Genomic DNA, 17729 nt, shown 5'->3' with positions numbered 1-17729 from the left:
AATCCTATATTTAATAAAGAGATTTGAATAAGATGATCATTTTATGACTCACTAGAGGCCCATTATATACTATGTTTCTTCTGAACATTTAGTCTAACTCATTTAGTTTCATTAAAATTGATCCAGTTGTTTGCAAGGTTATTCATTACAGAGAAAATCTTGGTCTTTATAGTATTAACGTATGGATTTTAGTGTCAAAAACAAATTAATACCTGACAGAATTTAGGGACTTCCAAAGTTGCACTTAGAATTGCCTACACCCATGGACAAAGGAAAGCGTGTGTAACACGCAACAAAGGCACAGTATGGGAAAACCACGCGGCTTTTCGTAATGGCGATAACAATAAAGTGCCTTGTTGTAGGGCTCAATAGTTAATTAGGTCAGCGACATCGATAACGTTTAGGTAAATATAGCTGCAGCTTGAAGAGCAAAAGTAACTAAAATTGACGTAGATACACTTATTGTAGTAGAAAATTTAGCTAAGCAGAAATAAGTCGTTTAAGCTTTTATGAAGAATTTGAAAGAATGTAGAAGTCAGTTTATTCTCTTGCTGGCGATGAGGATACCAGCGTAAGCACCAGACCGGCAATTTGTCTTCCCATTCTGTGATCATTTGACCAAAGACAATCAAAATCAGTTGGTTATAAAGAATTTGTTAAATAAAGACAAATAGCAACGAGCTTGTATCATCAAAACACATAGATAAATGAAGGTTATCGTCCAACTGACTTTCAGAACCTATGATAAAACAGTTTTTAATCAGGTGCATCAAATATCCAATAAACTAAAACTGAAAAACAGACATTCGCAAAACGATCGAAAATAATCATTTACGCGCACACACACACATTGCACTCGCACACTACCTTTGCTAGGTACATGAGTAAACATAAAACCCACAATCCGTGTGTGGTCACCAAGTGACAGCTCAAGATGGAGACGATAAAAACCAATTCACTTCCACATCATTTCACCACACCGATAGTAACCATAATGGAACCACTACCAGCCTGGCGTGCACTTATAACAGTTGATTAGTCCAAGAACTTAATATTCCTCTTTTCTATCAGGAACATGTCGGCACGCAATCGTCTTGGCTCTTTGATTAAAGAATATACAGGAAATAAACTATATGCTGACGAGTTAATGATCATAACCACTTGGTTATGTAAGGAGGATGTGAATTGGTATACGATGTAAAACTTGATTTTGAACCTCATCTGCAAGATGAAGTTGAAAGACGTGAGAGATGATTTGAAAAAAATTAGGAGGATCCTATATTATCCATCGTTTTATCTTGGTATTTTAGCTATTGATTTAATAAGAAGAGAGTTAATATCTTTTTTTCTTAACGCCAACGGTATAACAAGGCATCTGGCAACTGAAATATAATTTTATGGTTCTTCTATTCCATCATGACATGATTATTCAGATTAGTAATATTCAAGGACCAATATGCAAATACGATGAACCGTATTAAACTACATTATTACCTAGATCCATACACTTATAACGGTAGATAGCTAGCTAAAATAAATTAGTATTCAAAATAACGCAAGAATATCTACGATTATAATAGCTGACAGTGTTCTTTATCCAAAAAAAACGTCATTTCATTCGGTTAATTTGATACCAATATAATTTATTTGACAAAACAATTGTTACGGTGAGAAAGTGCCTTAAACATACTTAAAAGATGATGTTTTATACATCATAAGTCACGTCGTATGAAAAACCTTTTTATTTTATTCGGTAAATGACTTGTACAAACTTACGCCGATCTGGTTGAAACTCGCGTGTCCTACATACCGAGTGCACAACCGTAAACAACACAACATAATATGCAGATGAAGAACACCTGTGCCTATATTTCCTCAGCGTCAGTGAGGACGCCTTGCTAGCCATCCGACCGTTGCAAACCAATCGACTGAGACAGCACGCATGCAAGGTATACTTTTTTGTAATAACAATCGACATGCAACGACATAAAACGAAAAAGTGTTCGATAACGGTCCCTAAATTCGTAAATTGGCAATTAGAACTGAGAAATCGATTGGTGTAGTGCTGGAAATGTGGAAAAAAACACCATCGGAAATTGGTAATTCTAGGATCAATAAAAAGCGACCGTGCTGATTGATGAATATAAAACGTCGTGCAGAATAAGATTTGTAAAATTCATAGTGAATCTCGTTGAATAACCACCTAAGGTAATCCGTGTATGATACTCATATTGATGGGTAAAAAAACGACGTAAAATGTCTTTATGCCTGCAAATGTTATAAAACATTGGACAAATATACATAGAGCCAAACAATTTGAATTCAGATTTGCAAACATAAAATCACTACTAACTACTGAAAAATTTTAGCATTCGACAACCTACTGTGTGCTAAGAGTAGCTAATTACAACTAAAAATAAAAACACGTCACCTGCCGATAAGACCTGCATACATACAGCTCGTGAAAGAAGCCATAAAACAAGCGTTATATAAATGCAATAACTTGTTAAGGAATTTAAAAAGATTAAAAACAAGAAACCCTTTAAAAGGTGGCAGTTAACATTCTTTTATCTCATTACATTTTTTTATTAATCACTGGGTGAGAGATGCCTAAATCAATCATGGAGAATTTTTGAATATATAGAAATCAGAGCTGGTTGAATGCCTGTCTTGAGTTAAAACACGTAATATTGTTTATTTTAACAAGGATTTGTATACCTAGAAACTAAAGGTGGGTTGCACCGCCAACTTGGACGTTAACTTTAACGCGCGCAGAAAAACGCAAAGTATGTCATCTTGTCTAAACGTCAGCGGCCCGCCGCCGGTTAAATTCAACGTCAAATTTGACGGTGCAATTCAACCGAAGTATCTATAGATCAAAAATCACGACTAGGTAGTTTGAGCCTGATTTTCTGGTCGACTTAATTCCAATTCTATGAGATCTCAATGAGCATTTCTTTTTATCTTTTATGATAATAATCCACCGGACCGTGACGTAGCGCCGTTCAGTCTACGTGATATTTTGTGGAGAGGTTCAACGACCAAGCTCTGAGGTCAGGTGTGGGGTAAAAAAAATCAGAAGCTGTTTCCGTGATATCTAATTTTCGGTCGTAAACATTAATTGCGCTTATTATACCTACCCGCTTTTCGTAAAACTGCGGCGTCGAATCTTACAAGCTTTATAACGGCCCCTCATCACTGTGGAGTGGTAAATTTAACAAGTGTTGGTGATGAAACTTGTGCCCATAATGTTTTAAATACGGAAATTATCAAAAACATGTGACATACACAAAAAATTTAAATAAATATGTCAATAAAAGCCACAAAGTAAGTTCGTGACTTTTGTTGTGGGATAATATCTCAATATTATATTTTATTTTACAACATAGATAAACAAACATCCAAGACCCAATCTGAAAATATCATTATCCTTCTTGACCTGCCGTTGATCCTCCATTGTAGAAGTCCGACATTTGGCTATAAAAATCGTCAGATATGAAATAAAAATATAACAATTTGCGATATTTGTTAAATAAAGAAATCACACCAAGTAATCGTTGAAACTTGACGAGAAAAGGCAAAACCTGTTTATTCCGTGAGAGATTGTAGTTGTATTTTTTTCCATGACGAAGCCGAGCATTCCTTGCGCGATGGTCATATTTTGAAGGACTTAATTGGTGCAGTCTCTGTTTGTTAAACATGTGACAGATTCATTACATGATCTGCTGATCATTAGATCCGTCTCGCTTGATATATTAGTCGATTCCGGCTGCACAGCAAAAAATAACATGGTCACATTGCCTGCGCTCGAGAGTGCAAACACGAAATAAAAGGAAAGTAAGTAACACATATCATTGGAGACTGGACTACAAGTTTACAATCCGCATTCCTCTGTAAGTACGAATTTGCGTACAAATAAAACAGTTCACCTACGACGACCAAGGTTTTCTAGTAGCCGCGCCTGTTATCGGAAACATCTGGCCTCTTATCAATTCTAGAGCACTTGGATCGTTGGAAACAGTTGTAATGGCTTTACCGAACCCGCATGATACTCAAACACCTTTAGTTCAACCTGTGTGGTCATGCTTCACTTGTGGCATTCATAAAAAAGGTAACACAGCTGGAGCTTGTCGAGGATTTTGCACTTCGAGATAATGTCGACCGTATTTTTTATGAGTTATGAAAAGGTAAGTATTTGAAGTATGCTGATCAATTAGCACGAGAATTTATGTTTGATATTGGAATTTGTGGTTGTGGTCTTAATTATTTTGAGATCCTATGTGAGAGAGAGATCCTATCTCGAGATAAAGAACATAATTATAATCGACATTGCATTTTTGGTAGTGTATTTTCGTAAAATTACAACAAATTTTCCGACTAATAGTAATTATAATTGAAGTAGAAGAAAATGGCGTAGCGTATGGGTTTGTCCTAGAATAGGACGACTCCATATGCTCCTGTGGATGTCGTATGAGGCGACTAAAGGATAAGAACATACGAAGAGATGAAGAGAAGTACAAGAAACATAAATTGCATCACACATATGATGATGAGGAAATGAGCTCTACAACATGCAATATGCAGACGAGCGATCGTGAAATGAACAAGGTAGAACACAATGCTTTGTGCAGACTTAATGCCATTTCACGACGTCCACATTACATTACTATTGAAGCCATCAAATGCCTAGGTCACGTTGTACACGCCGGTACAGTCCGCACCATATACACGCATAAAGCTAATGCAAATTCGCCACTGTTACCGACAAATAAAGTTCCATGTAGTGTAACTTAACAGGTAATTGGTGGTATAGAAATGAGTAAAATACGTGAATACCCTTGAATGTGTCCTGTATCAAGCTATAATCCAAATGTATATCTATCTATAAGTTGTCCATTTGGTCTCGTTCGCCCACCTTGAAGATAAATGGGCCAGTCACGATTTTGGTACCTTATTGAGATTAATATCGCTATTATTTCATTGGCCAATTTGTTTCGTGTATCGTTTGAAATTATTTATTTTATTTTGACTTGATTATTTATTTTTGTATGACTTTATGTTTTTCAATACATACTTATATAGATATAGCCAACATCATATCAACCTATCAACTGTTACTTCAGTGATGAATTATTCGAAAAAAAAAATCCATAGATACAACTAAACAACGGAAAAAGAATCTTATTTACAAGTTAGTAGGTATTATTTTTCCGTAGTCTGTTTGGCCGGACATATTAACCGTACCACGAGTAAAAGGTGGATAATTGGTGAAGCATTGCTTACAATCGGTAAATTCATTTGTTTTTAGTTTTCTGACATTTCACACCTTTTAACTTTAGAATATTACGCAAAACTCGGCCACAATGATTCACATGATACTTATCTTGCTGATAAGGATTATATTATCTAAATTTATCAAACAATGTCATGATAACAATAAACAACTAACGAAGTTCACTTTGTTTTGCTGCTGATTTGACTACTAATATTTTGTTACTTATTTTCCATGATTCAATGAAAGCTACTACTAAGCAACAAAGACATAATCTTTTAATGTGTCTCCATGTGAATCCGTTTTTGAACACTGCGTACACAATCTAGCTCAATTCATACACATTGAACAACTTGCAAGAGTTATTACTTATTTCTATTTTTAGCCTGAATTTGTATAGACAATAAAAATTACATTCTTTATGAAAATTTCATTAAATTCCGTCAAATCGTTTTGGTGTTGAGTGATTGAGTAACAAACATACACTTTCGCATTATTAGCAGGATAAAATACATTATTATGATTTATTGGCAAATTGTGTGGTTAAAGGATGACTTGAGATTGGGGGTTTAGTAAAAAAAAAGCCGGTCGACCAGTCTGCCGTCTACCTGTGTGACATTCCAAACATACACTCCTGTATGGAAATATTGTACTCGGAATTTTATTTGATTGCATTGGATATGCAACTGGCCGTGCAAAAATCTCTTTTGAAAAGGACCTATTGTTACTTAATTGCAGTCCATCGATTGCAGTCACTTTTATATGCTATCAAAACAAGCGTCATGGCTTACATTATCTGGTGGCATTAAAAAAAAAAAATGCAAGCATGGTCGAAAATGCTACCGTCAACACGCTTTGCTTTTAATTTTTATAAGTGTAAATAGAAGCAGATGTTTGGTGACACAGAAAGGGGGTTATGTTAACAGTGTGCTTAACGAGGTTAATAATATTGTTCTTAATTAATTTTGTATAATCTCGAACATATTAACATTTGCAATTTCAAGATTGCGAGAGTCAGTTTTAATGTTCATGTAATTAAGTGCTTGGTTCGCTTAAAAAGGTTCGCTTGCTTACTATTTTCCATCATTTGGGGTACACGTGATATGTGTATGTGTATTTCTGTCCATAAGTTTTTATTTTTCCTCCCTTTCCTTCTGTAACTAATAACCTTTTTGTTCAACATTATTTTCGTTACATGTTTCGTTTTTCTCTCCATCTTACTTTTGTAATACAACTAAAACAGGATAACTGTATCGTACACAAGAATAAATTGCCTAGATTCTTAAACAAAGGTTACCATAACATGCCTTTACAGCCTCCTTTGTTTCACTTTTTTTAGAATGGCGTTAAACAAAAGGTTAACGACTACATCAAACAAGGTTTTAAAATTCCCTAGCTAAATGGGGATTACTTGTTGTTTCGTCTATGTCATATTTTACGTCGTATTATAGCATAAATGCTTCGCGATGCTTGTTATGTAACAGATTAGAGTAAGTCTAGAGAATCAGTTTTCGTTTTAAAGTGATGATATTATTAGTTAATTTGTGTTGTGCTTAAGAAAATATTCAATGTCCAAACTATTAGTTTGGACATTGACTAGTCTTGACTTCTTACCGAATGATTGTCGAAACTGGATAGATACCAAAGAAATTATAGCTATGAAGAACAAACAATAAGGAAGGAAGAAACAAGTAGACATTGCATTCGAAACATCATGATTAATCTTCAACCTCTTGAACGTATTTTTTCCATGTAATATGAACTTCTTGAAATAAAATCCTGTTAAATTTCATTTAATGGGCTTCTTGTAATTGCACTGTGTCTCTCACTATTGAACAGAAACTTTAAAATAACGTCTTGTCTAGTTGATAAATCAAATTGATTCTCGTAGACAACTCCTAGTTAAAAGCCGCGGTTTAAACACATCGTGAGATAAACCTTCGATGCCACATTAAAGATATGGGATACCGCATTTTCTTCAAAGGAATCTAGTCGTTTGACACGTGCACCTATCAGTTTCAATCAATGCAGTCTGCTAGAATATCCTAAAGACAGACTGACTCTTATTAAAATAGCGGTAAAGTCTCAAGTTGTGAATGATCTGCTAGGCGGAACTGTGGACTAGTATGGACTGGTTTTCAGTTAACCAGGTGTCGCCGGATAAATATATATGTGTGTGTGTGTATATATAAAGCTGCTTAGTATAATGACGAAGTTGGAATCAATGACTAAGATTTATAGGTTGGAGACCTCGACAGAACATGACCTTTAGGAAAGGATGCAGTATGTATGTGTAGTTGACAAAATAAATGTTGCTTAAAAGTCCCTGTTAGATAATGACATTATAAACTTACTTAATTAGGATGGTGAAATATAAAATGAATTACCATTTTGCTCATAAGTATATATCATATTCCGCCATTTAAACGTAGCTACTATTGATTCACAGGCCTTTCTTGTGGATGGATAAAGATTACTAAGTACTTAACGAAAATAAATTGCTTTGTATGTTTTGCTACACGAAAAACTACAACTTTATGAGTAGGTAAATCATGTGGTCTGAGGGCCTGGAATATATATATATATATATATATATATATATATATATATATATATATATATATATATATATATATATATATATATATATATATATATATATATATATATATATATATATAAAACAACCAGCAACACCAGTGAAAAAATACTACAGTACAGACATTTTTGGACTCGTTCAAACGCTCCATATTAGTGACACAAAATGTGGTAATATGTTCGCAAGAAAAGCTCGTTCGACAGTCAGATAGATAGATACATACATATATACATATATATATATATATATATATATATATATATGTATTATGTTTCTATATATTATAAGGGTAATCGAATAGTCATCAAAACTTAGTTTAACTAGCTTATTATTCGTACTTATTCAGTTCAGAGAGTATTAAAATACAACTGAATTTAACACAAGTTTATATATTCAATTCCCACACAGTATTAAATAAAAATTTAGTTATCTAATCTAAATTGAATAACTCTTTGTCTGTTCTTGTATTCTGAGTTCTCAAGGTGAATGATTCTGAGTTGACTTGCACATTCTTTATGGCTTTTGTCTGCGTTCACAGCATCCGAGGACTGGAAGCAGATATTTCTTGTGTTTATTATAGTTTTATTTAATGTTTAAATCTTGACAAGAAACGTTTAAGATTCAATCTAGAGCCCCAGTTGTGGGGACGTTGATGAAGAAGTTATTTTCTACTACTCCCATTCGAAATATACTTTTTCTCAGAATTAAAAATAGCCTATATCATACTTCATACTCCTAACTATATGTAGGGGAAATTGCAAGAAGGATAGTTAAAGTTGGTAAAGCTTGAAAAGGTAACAAACGAATAAACAAACTTACTTTAGCATTTATAACATTAGTTGGGATAGGTTAAATTCTTACATTGGGGCACATGTGCAAAGACAGTGCCAAGGCAATAGAATGGAATGTAAGAGACAGTGTACTTATTTGGATTCGAAACAAAACCATTATTATCGCTTATAAAGTAAGCCGGACATCCATACATGAGAAAACGGGTCATGCCTTTATGGCTCGTCAATGTACAGCAGAGAGCGAACAGAAAGATAAATTTGTGCTACAGAACGGTGTGCTATAGAACGGTGGTACAGAAAATAGGGTTATATTTGCAGCTAATAAAAGAATAAATTGCCTAAAATGTGAACTCAAGCTTACGATAAAGAAGCATACAAAAACAACCTCACCTTGCGCTAAAAAATTAGCGCCGCTAGTAAAAAGCGAAACAACGGTCATTTTTTGTGAATGGCGCTACAAAAAGTTTGAAAATGTTCAGTGGAAGTGTCCACTGATAATTTTCAAATTTTCATTAAGTACGCAACGAGAAGTTTTGTTTGGTCAAAAATCATTGGAGTCCAATAATGCAATCAGCTGATAGGGTGAAGACACACTGCATCGGTTCTACGATACTTCTACTGTCGAGTTGACGAATCTGGCGAGAGTAAAATCTTGTTCCACTTTATTTTAGTCACATCAGTCGTAAATCAAACTAATTACTCGTTTCGTAGCTTCGAAATTTGAAAAAATAAGTAACACTTACCTACCTATTTAAAATGTGTCATTTCTGTATCCTATACATTTTGCCATAAGCTCAGCCACTATTATCAATTCTAAGTGCACTTAATGTCGCCTGCGCCTATAGACTACACTCTAGTCTATGGTGCACCACAATGTAGTTTCAAAGGGGCATAGAGAATAGTCGGGAGTAACGAGGTATGATTCTTGGAATACCGCGACGTAAAAGGGAGGTAAATTGTGTCCATTTTGGAAACAGCGGCTTTATTCTAGTCTATTCTTTTGGTTAGAAATAATGGCATTGACACGGGTTCGGATAATTTTGTTCTTTTAACCTATAATTGTCACTTTTAATTGTTGCATAGTATAAACAATAAACTTCCCGCTGTCTGTCTGCTAGTCCTTCAATTTTTAAAACTACGCAACGGATTTTGTACCCGTTTACCCGAGGGTCGCTAGTATAGGTATAATTTTCTATATCAATAGGTGTAAAGAAGATTACATTATCGAGGGACACGTAGAATCTATTGTTTATTTGGGAATTCAAAGTTTGAACAGCTGTGATGACGTATAATAATAAAATTTACTATTTTCCCAATGTTTCCGGTCTGCTCAAAACAAAGAAGGTAGTACAGTCCACAATAGATCAGATCTAGTCACTCGCATTAGTCTTTATGCATTGGTAATAAATAATAGAGGCGATTTTGCAATTAATTTCTGTTGACTATAAACCTAAATATTACTATGTTCTTTCATAGTACGACGTGTTCTCAGTTTTCTATTGTGTAATGAACACGAGATATGCAGAGTAATGATGTAAAATTAGCTAAACATTTAATGCTGAATCTTGATTGCGACATTTTTTGCGTTACAATAAAAGGTTGTTGTAATTAGTTATGCCTTCTTGACTTTCGCTGCTCATCTGCCAGATTATTTGGGCTCGTGTTTCATTGTCTTCTATGGGAGTGGTTTGTTGTGTACTCCGCCTGCGGCATAACATACTTAATTACTTTTATCCAGAGGTATTAAAAACAAAAGTGAAAAACAAAAAAACCCACTCTTGTACCCTCTGTGTACACAAACTGAGGTCCTAAAGCAAGCAGGGTAATAAAAGTATTGGTTGTATGTAACTTGGCCCTAATCCACAGCCACTCCTGACATTGTTAGCGCATGTCAATCAGCTGCAGTTGAACCGTTATGAACAGCTCCTCCAGGCAAATTGGATCACGTCCCAGTTACGAGTGGCCAAGGCCCGTCTTTATCAGCTTACTGCCTTTTTGACGTAAGCTGAAGCCAACACGATGCAGGTAATAAGGAAAATAGAACAAGCGTTTTGTAATGAGGAATTTTTAAGTCGTTATGTAAACGAGAATTTGGTAAAATAAATGAATTAGAAATATATTAGGACAAATCACACAGATTGAGCTAGCCCCAAAGTAAGTCCTATACTTGTGTTATGGGATACCAACTCAACGATACTATATTTTATAACAAATACATATATAGATAAACATCCAAGACCCGGGCCAATCAGAAAAAGATCATTTTCCATCATGACCCGACCGGGGATCGAACCCGGGACCTCTCGGTTCAGAGGCAAGCACTTTACCACTTCGCCACCGAGGTCGTCAAACACCAGTTCTTTGATATAGAAGCACAAAATTAAACTTGCTTTCTGCTCACATTACAGATTTGAATCCTGAAGAACCTTTATAGGAAAAATAGATAACTTCTCAAAATACCAGACCATAAAATATTCAGATATTAATATTAGCATACAAGAAACACGATTTCCAATCCTGCAAAGTTGAACTTATATAGTTACGTCACATAACCGCTCTCGATGGTCGTTTTTGTTGATTTTCGCCTAATGCATCCCATTAGTGATTTCCTGTTGCTCCCACATTCTTGCAGAGTCACTAGGAGGCTTTTAACCTCTAGAAAACAATTTCCCATTAAACCTTTGCTAGTTCCAGCTCGCTGTATACATTGTACTAATATTGCGATCGATGTGCATTGCTTAGTTTTAACGTTAGCTTTTTCTTGACAAAACTGCAATTTACGGCGATTGGTCGGAACATTGGGCCAATGTTGGCTTTAGACCTAGCTCCAGGTACTTAAGTATGTTTTCGTGTTATATTGTTTTCTCTTCAGATTCTTTGCCCTTGTTGTCGTGTACTGACAAGGCAACTCAAAGGCTCTGATAGATTCTTAATTAAACCCAAATTGACAAATTGATAACGGTTCATTATTCCGGATAATTCAATTAATATCTATATCAAACATATCTAATTCCAAAATGTTTCTAACGCTAACAGTTTCCCTAGAAGTTTCGTAGCCTAAGGGACTGGTAAATTAAAAAAAGAATAATAGGTACGTGGCTCATTAAAATAGTTGCATAAGAACCAGATCGTGATCGATCGATCGTTGAATGGGTGTTTAGGTGTATCAAGCATGTGTCGACGAATTCCAATGTCGAAATATTTTGACATGGTGTGCTGACAATGCTGGTAAGTACACTTGAAAAATTCCAATGCTATCATGATATGGTTTCATTGTCACGAGCGAATGAATGTGAATCAGCTATTGTTTTTGAGCATTTTGATAGCTAAATTGCTGTACCTATAATTATAATGGTAAACGACATGATTACTACCATACCATAGAAAGTCACGAAATTAACAATGCAAATTATTATTAGCACGAACATTGATCAATAATATTATGTATAATACCTCTATCTACCACACAACACGTATTCAACGTGTTGGAGATATTTTTATTTAATTAACCTAATTGGTATGCTATAATCTAATAATAAATAAATTATTATTTAAATATTACAAAAAAAAAAAAAAATTTAATGATATCAAATGATGCAATGTTTATTAAACAAACCTAACCAGACCAATCTAGATCATCCTACGATAAAATGCGTCGTACACTGGATTGGTGATTGAATAACAATAACCGACCTTCCAAATCATTGACAGTCTTGAATCTTCAGCTGAATAAATAGAGACAGAAACCGTAACCGAATGTGGAACTTCACGGCACATCCAATTTGCATTTTTTACCAAAACAAGAAAAACCCCAACGGTCTAAGCTATCTTGTCTAACATTCCATTCAAGAAGTTAGAAAAATAATATACTTATGCTACTAACGTCCTTGAAATTATTTTAGGACAACTTGTAGATATTATTGTGCTGCAAGAAATGATTCTACGAGTCTAAAGTTCAATTTTACTGTCATATATGCAATAAATTGCATGCATAGTGAGAAATTATGAGAATCTCATGTCCAAAGGTCGGTTAAAGAAACCAAAGTCAGATGTAGGTATCTGTTACGAGTTGGCGTTACAAAGTTCAATATTATTGTTAACTAAACAATAACAAATGTGTTGATAGTTTACGTGAAATGGAATTTACGTCCAAAGGTCGGAGAAAGAGCCCATCCAGCAGTAATGAATGAAGCAAACGTTTGAAATACAAAACCGTGTGAGTAGACAACATTTCAATTAAATATGATATTACGCGTACCTAATTAACAGTTGCACTTTGAGCTGCATGTACATGGGAATAAAGAGCATTTTCCATTGAAGTAAATGAGATATTCATAAAACCGGATGCATTAAATGAAAGGGCGTTATTAGAGCTATTCGTGATGAATGTTAACTTTGACAAGTCGATAATTTAGTGTTGAACATCACAGCTATGTAAAAGTTCAATAGTTATCTAAGTACGTAGAATAGATAACATTCTGGCAAATGAAGATAGACCCATACAATCAACCGAGTAACTTCCTGTGTCCTTTGTATCAGTCAAAAAATCCCATTCACACTCCTACGTTTTGTTGTAAACTTTTTTTAACGAGAGATAAAAAAGGTGTGAATATTGAAAACGGCGATAGGACCACCGATTATCACAACCACCTATTTAATCATCTCTTCGGGATTACCTTTGAATATGTTTTAGAATTACATAAAGGAAAAAAAATGTTAGTAAACTATCTTTGAAAATATTACAACATTACATAATAGATACAAACGGGTACCTACATGTTAATGAACTTTTCGATATCTACAAGATAAATATTCCAAGCAGCTGAAACCAACATTCATCCAGTAAAGAAATCTACATATAGGTAATTGACTTCTCATACGCTCAACAAAAGATACCTGAGGAATTTGCTTCAATTTAAATGATTGACAACTTGTGTAAGAGTTATTCTATTCTGTTCCGATAAATTCCTATCGTTATTGTGATGCAGATAGAAAAAAAAAACTGATGTCAGTCCTAATACCTTGTCGTCACGATTTCTGATCGTCAAAATGAGGTGTAACAAATCGCAAAAGATTACACCTCTGATTGCAAAATATTTCATTAGCTAATGCAATGTATGTGTTGTTGTAAATATTTAGATAATTCTTGAAGAGAAAACGAAACATGGCTTCAGACCGATTGTTTCCAAACTAGTCAGACCACTTTTTATGAGATTCGCAGTATTAACGCTTCCAACGAACGTCGGTGATTATGATTGTCTAAAAACGCCTTGACTTCGCGAGAAGAATCTAACTTAACTATGATAATTTACTTTTTCTGCACGATTCCAACACATGTAACACCAACGCTAAAAGGTCTCAAATTTGGACGTTAGTAGTATTTCGTTAAAAGCCACTTGACTCTGAGATGTCGTACTTAAAACCCACTCAAAGTCTGCATATGTTACATGCACTTTCAACTGCTTCACAATATCACCGCAAACAGTCGAGGCCTCTTTCTCGGAGAAAGCATAGCTTTTGCAAATCACTATAATAGTAGCTACGAAATCTCGCAACATAAAAGTTGTATGTTATCAGGAGCACCTGCAGTGGTAGACATTTTTACAGTGAAACGTCTGTGGCAGCGTCACGCAGTGGAGAAAGTGTGTACTACAAAGCGTACCTGCGACTGGTCCCAATTGGGTTGCGACCTCGAATTTCAACGGCCAGGGGTCTTCTTTTTCGTACAAAAGATCCCGAACCGGTCTCAAGTTGAAGAGTTATAAATTCTAAGCGGTAGAATTAACCTAACTTACGTACCTATAAAAACGACCGCTCACTTTGTGAAGGAATTAATTTAAAACCAAAACATCTTTGTTGGTCGATTTATGACAAAAAAATTGAAAATACTTGCCAATTTTTATCGGCAACTACAGATTATTGAAGTAGGTATTGGAGTTCGTTTTGTTACTGGCATGATACAAAGTCATGTCTAGGCAATTTATGTAGTGCCTTAAGCTCAAAACTCGAATCACCACAATACCGTTGGTAGCTAACGAACGGTCCGCGTTGCTCCTACCATAATTTACTTCTTGTCTTATCTTGAACCGAATTAACTGGTAAGCTATTACCAAGATAAGTTCTAAGAGTACTTATTTTATTTCGTAGTCAGCGGTTTTATAGGGGATAAATTCAAGATACATTTAAACAATCGTGACGTAGAGATATTTTTAAATAGATATACAAAAATAATAATAGTCGTAGACATTGTGTTATAGAAAGGATACCACTGGTACGAAAGTACAGACTTAAATCTTCAGTCTGAATGGTTGACAGTGGGGTATTTTTTAAACCCCGACAAAGAAAAGGTAAAAGTTTGAAATATTGTATCTGCCTATAGCACCGTATAATAAAGAGAACTAGCGTAATCCGTTGTACCTATTTGTCTTTGTAGCCTATAATGATTAGATCATCGAAAATAATTCGTCTAATATGAAGCTGCCTACTAATTTTAGTGTTCTGTGCATGAAAAGAAAATAAATCTTAATCATCTTCGTTTGTCGCAAACCGTGCCTCTCATGATGCAAATTAAACATCTCAGGTAAATAATGACTTAAGATGACGAGTGTCTGAGTAGATAAGTAAAGTATATTCCGTTTCAAGTTTTAACGTCTATCGAAACCAAATTCGTAGACTTAAGGTCAACAATCTGTGAACTTTAAAATCGCACGAACCGAAACGCCAGCGGACATTGAGTTTCCAAATCGATTCGTAGATAAAAATCACTATAATTTTATGGTGATGAATGCTTTGAACAGATTTCAACTTTCTTCATACAATAAAGAATATAGGAAGAAAGTTATCAAAGAGAAAATAATACATTTACATAATTTTGTAATATTACGACATTATTGGCGGGAAAGGGCACGATTATATTACTGCTGTAAATAAGGCAGTGGCAAGACACTTTAATAGGTACCTATTGTAAATCATGACAGTAAGCTTACATACCGAAATGATACTTATAATCGTTACCGTGGTTTCGACTAATACGAGTAGCAGTAGGTATTTAAACTTATCAGTTCAGAATCAGAACAAGGAACAAAAAAAAAATTAAGTACGGACCAAAGACTTGAGTTTAATATAAGTACCTACAAAAAGCTTATACATGTAAATAAAATAAATAAATAAATGTATTAGGACAAATCACACAGATTGACCTAGCCCTTGAGAGACTTGTGTTATGGGATACTAACTCAACGATACTATATTTTATAAGAAATACAACGATACTATATTGTATAATACATAAACATCCAAGACCCGGGTCAATCAGAAAAAGATCATTTTCCATCATGACCCGACCGGGGATCGAAACCGGGACCTCTCGGTTCAGATGCAAGCACTTTACCACTGCGCCACGGAGGTCGTCAATGGGCTGAAGAGTCGAATGTTATGATGATCACTGGAGTAGATATTGTAAGGACAAATTATAGTTACATTCACATGAACAATGAAATTTTCCACAGTCTTAATATAGCGATGCACTGATGAAAAATAAAAATATTCATAAACGGGAAGTACCTATTAACTTTATCATAATCAGCTTTGATAAGGTTTCTGCATTTGATAACGAAATTGCAAACTAAAATATCACAAAGTGAGTTCATATTATTTTGCTTGAATTTAATTAATATTTGGGTATGTTTTTGACCGTCTTGGTCTCATGAGTCTTCTTTGTACGTTGGTATTTGAGGGACAGCCGCATTAAAATACATATACTATTGTATTTGTACAGTGACAGTACGTGAACCTACTCAAAGTCGTCGTCGAAATATTTAGTTCATAGTTACTATTATCGTTTCTTCTCATTCTCTAATCTTCTGATGATGATGTCTACAATTATGGTAACCACTTTCTATATTCGTTTATCAGTGTAAGTGTTTTGGATTTCGTATCTATTAACATCATACTAGTGATGTTCTTAATCATTCACTAATTGATTAATTGCTTCACGAGCATTTCTCCTTTATAGTTGCCGGCTATTTAAATGTTATCAAATAATTGCATTGCATTTTTTGCTAAATTACAAAACTTTATTTGGAGCATAAAATAGTTAGGCAACATACAGTTGCTTATTAACTACAATACAACTTAACATATGAATCTTACCTTGACTGTTTCGGCAATCCGCGTCGGTCTAACTTTTGTAAAACAAAAGTTTTAGCACAACACCAATTTATAAAAAAACAGTATAGATAAGTTTATAGTCCACTGTAAAAACTAATAAACCATACTTGATAAGAATCAAAAAGGCACTACGAAAAAAAATAAAGTTCAACAATCTCGATGGAATGCATGCATTTCGAGTCGGCGAAGTCACGATTGAGTAAGTTTGAATGAAGTTAAGTTTATGTGTTTGTTACGAACATCTCACTTCACAGTCTCTGTTTTATTATACAATAAAATCACTTTTACATCACATAGTTCTTGGAAGTTAGGATTTCATCGCATAACTGTCACTTGACGCGGAGCGTCACCGACTGCACGGCAGTTCGCCGCCACTGATAAATCCAATATGGCGGCAAGAGAACGAACGAAACAAAACAACGCTAGTGGAGTGAATGATAGGTTGTTGAAGGAGTTCCTTTTCAAATAATATGCTTCACTCACAAGTCACAATACTATCTCTCTCTTGGAGAAACGATAATAAATGTATATAACCAATTTTATTTTATGAATATCCATTTTATTTACTTAGGAATATCGAATTGTAGATGAACCTTTTGTCGTAAAAAATTACAAGAAATTATACTGTTGTATAATTTCTTGTAACAGTATAATTTCTTGTAATTTTTTACGACAAAAGTTTAGTTATTTATTCATAATAAGCATGCTCGGCATAGACTATAAACACTTAAAAATATGAAAGAAGAGTTAGCTCGTCACCGTAACACTGCATTGCTTTATAGCGTGCATATGATAGCTTTTTTAGGTTACTTCTTTATGGCAACTGGTCACGCATGTGAGGAGGAACCGTCGGGTCATTGGAGTAGTAGTCATTGCTATCGAAACGAAAGGTGTTATT

The 17729-nt window shown here is 34.6% G+C and overlaps 1 protein-coding gene across 3 annotated transcripts in view; it reads right to left on the bottom strand.

The window, feature by feature from the left end:
- LOC128670443 (putative uncharacterized protein DDB_G0282133) overlaps positions 1–17203 on the bottom strand; it is a 40823-nt gene extending 23620 nt beyond the window's left edge. Inside the window, exon 1 of one of the 3 annotated variants that reach the window (XM_053746107.1) lies at positions 16814–17203. The gene's annotated coding sequence lies outside the window, so the exon portion shown is untranslated. Of the gene's footprint in view, positions 1–901; positions 1020–1776; positions 1908–16813 lie in introns of those variants that run through there. The other 2 variants (XM_053746110.1, XM_053746109.1) reach the window with 2 other exon arrangements.
- Positions 17204–17729: the final 526 nt, after the last annotated feature.

This window comes from Plodia interpunctella, chromosome 5 (genome assembly GCF_027563975.2).
Source record: "Plodia interpunctella isolate USDA-ARS_2022_Savannah chromosome 5, ilPloInte3.2, whole genome shotgun sequence".
Lineage (NCBI taxonomy): Eukaryota > Metazoa > Arthropoda > Insecta > Lepidoptera > Pyralidae > Plodia > Plodia interpunctella.
The sequence above is the reverse complement of the archived record's forward strand: the minus strand, read 5'-3'. Positions and strand labels throughout refer to the sequence as shown.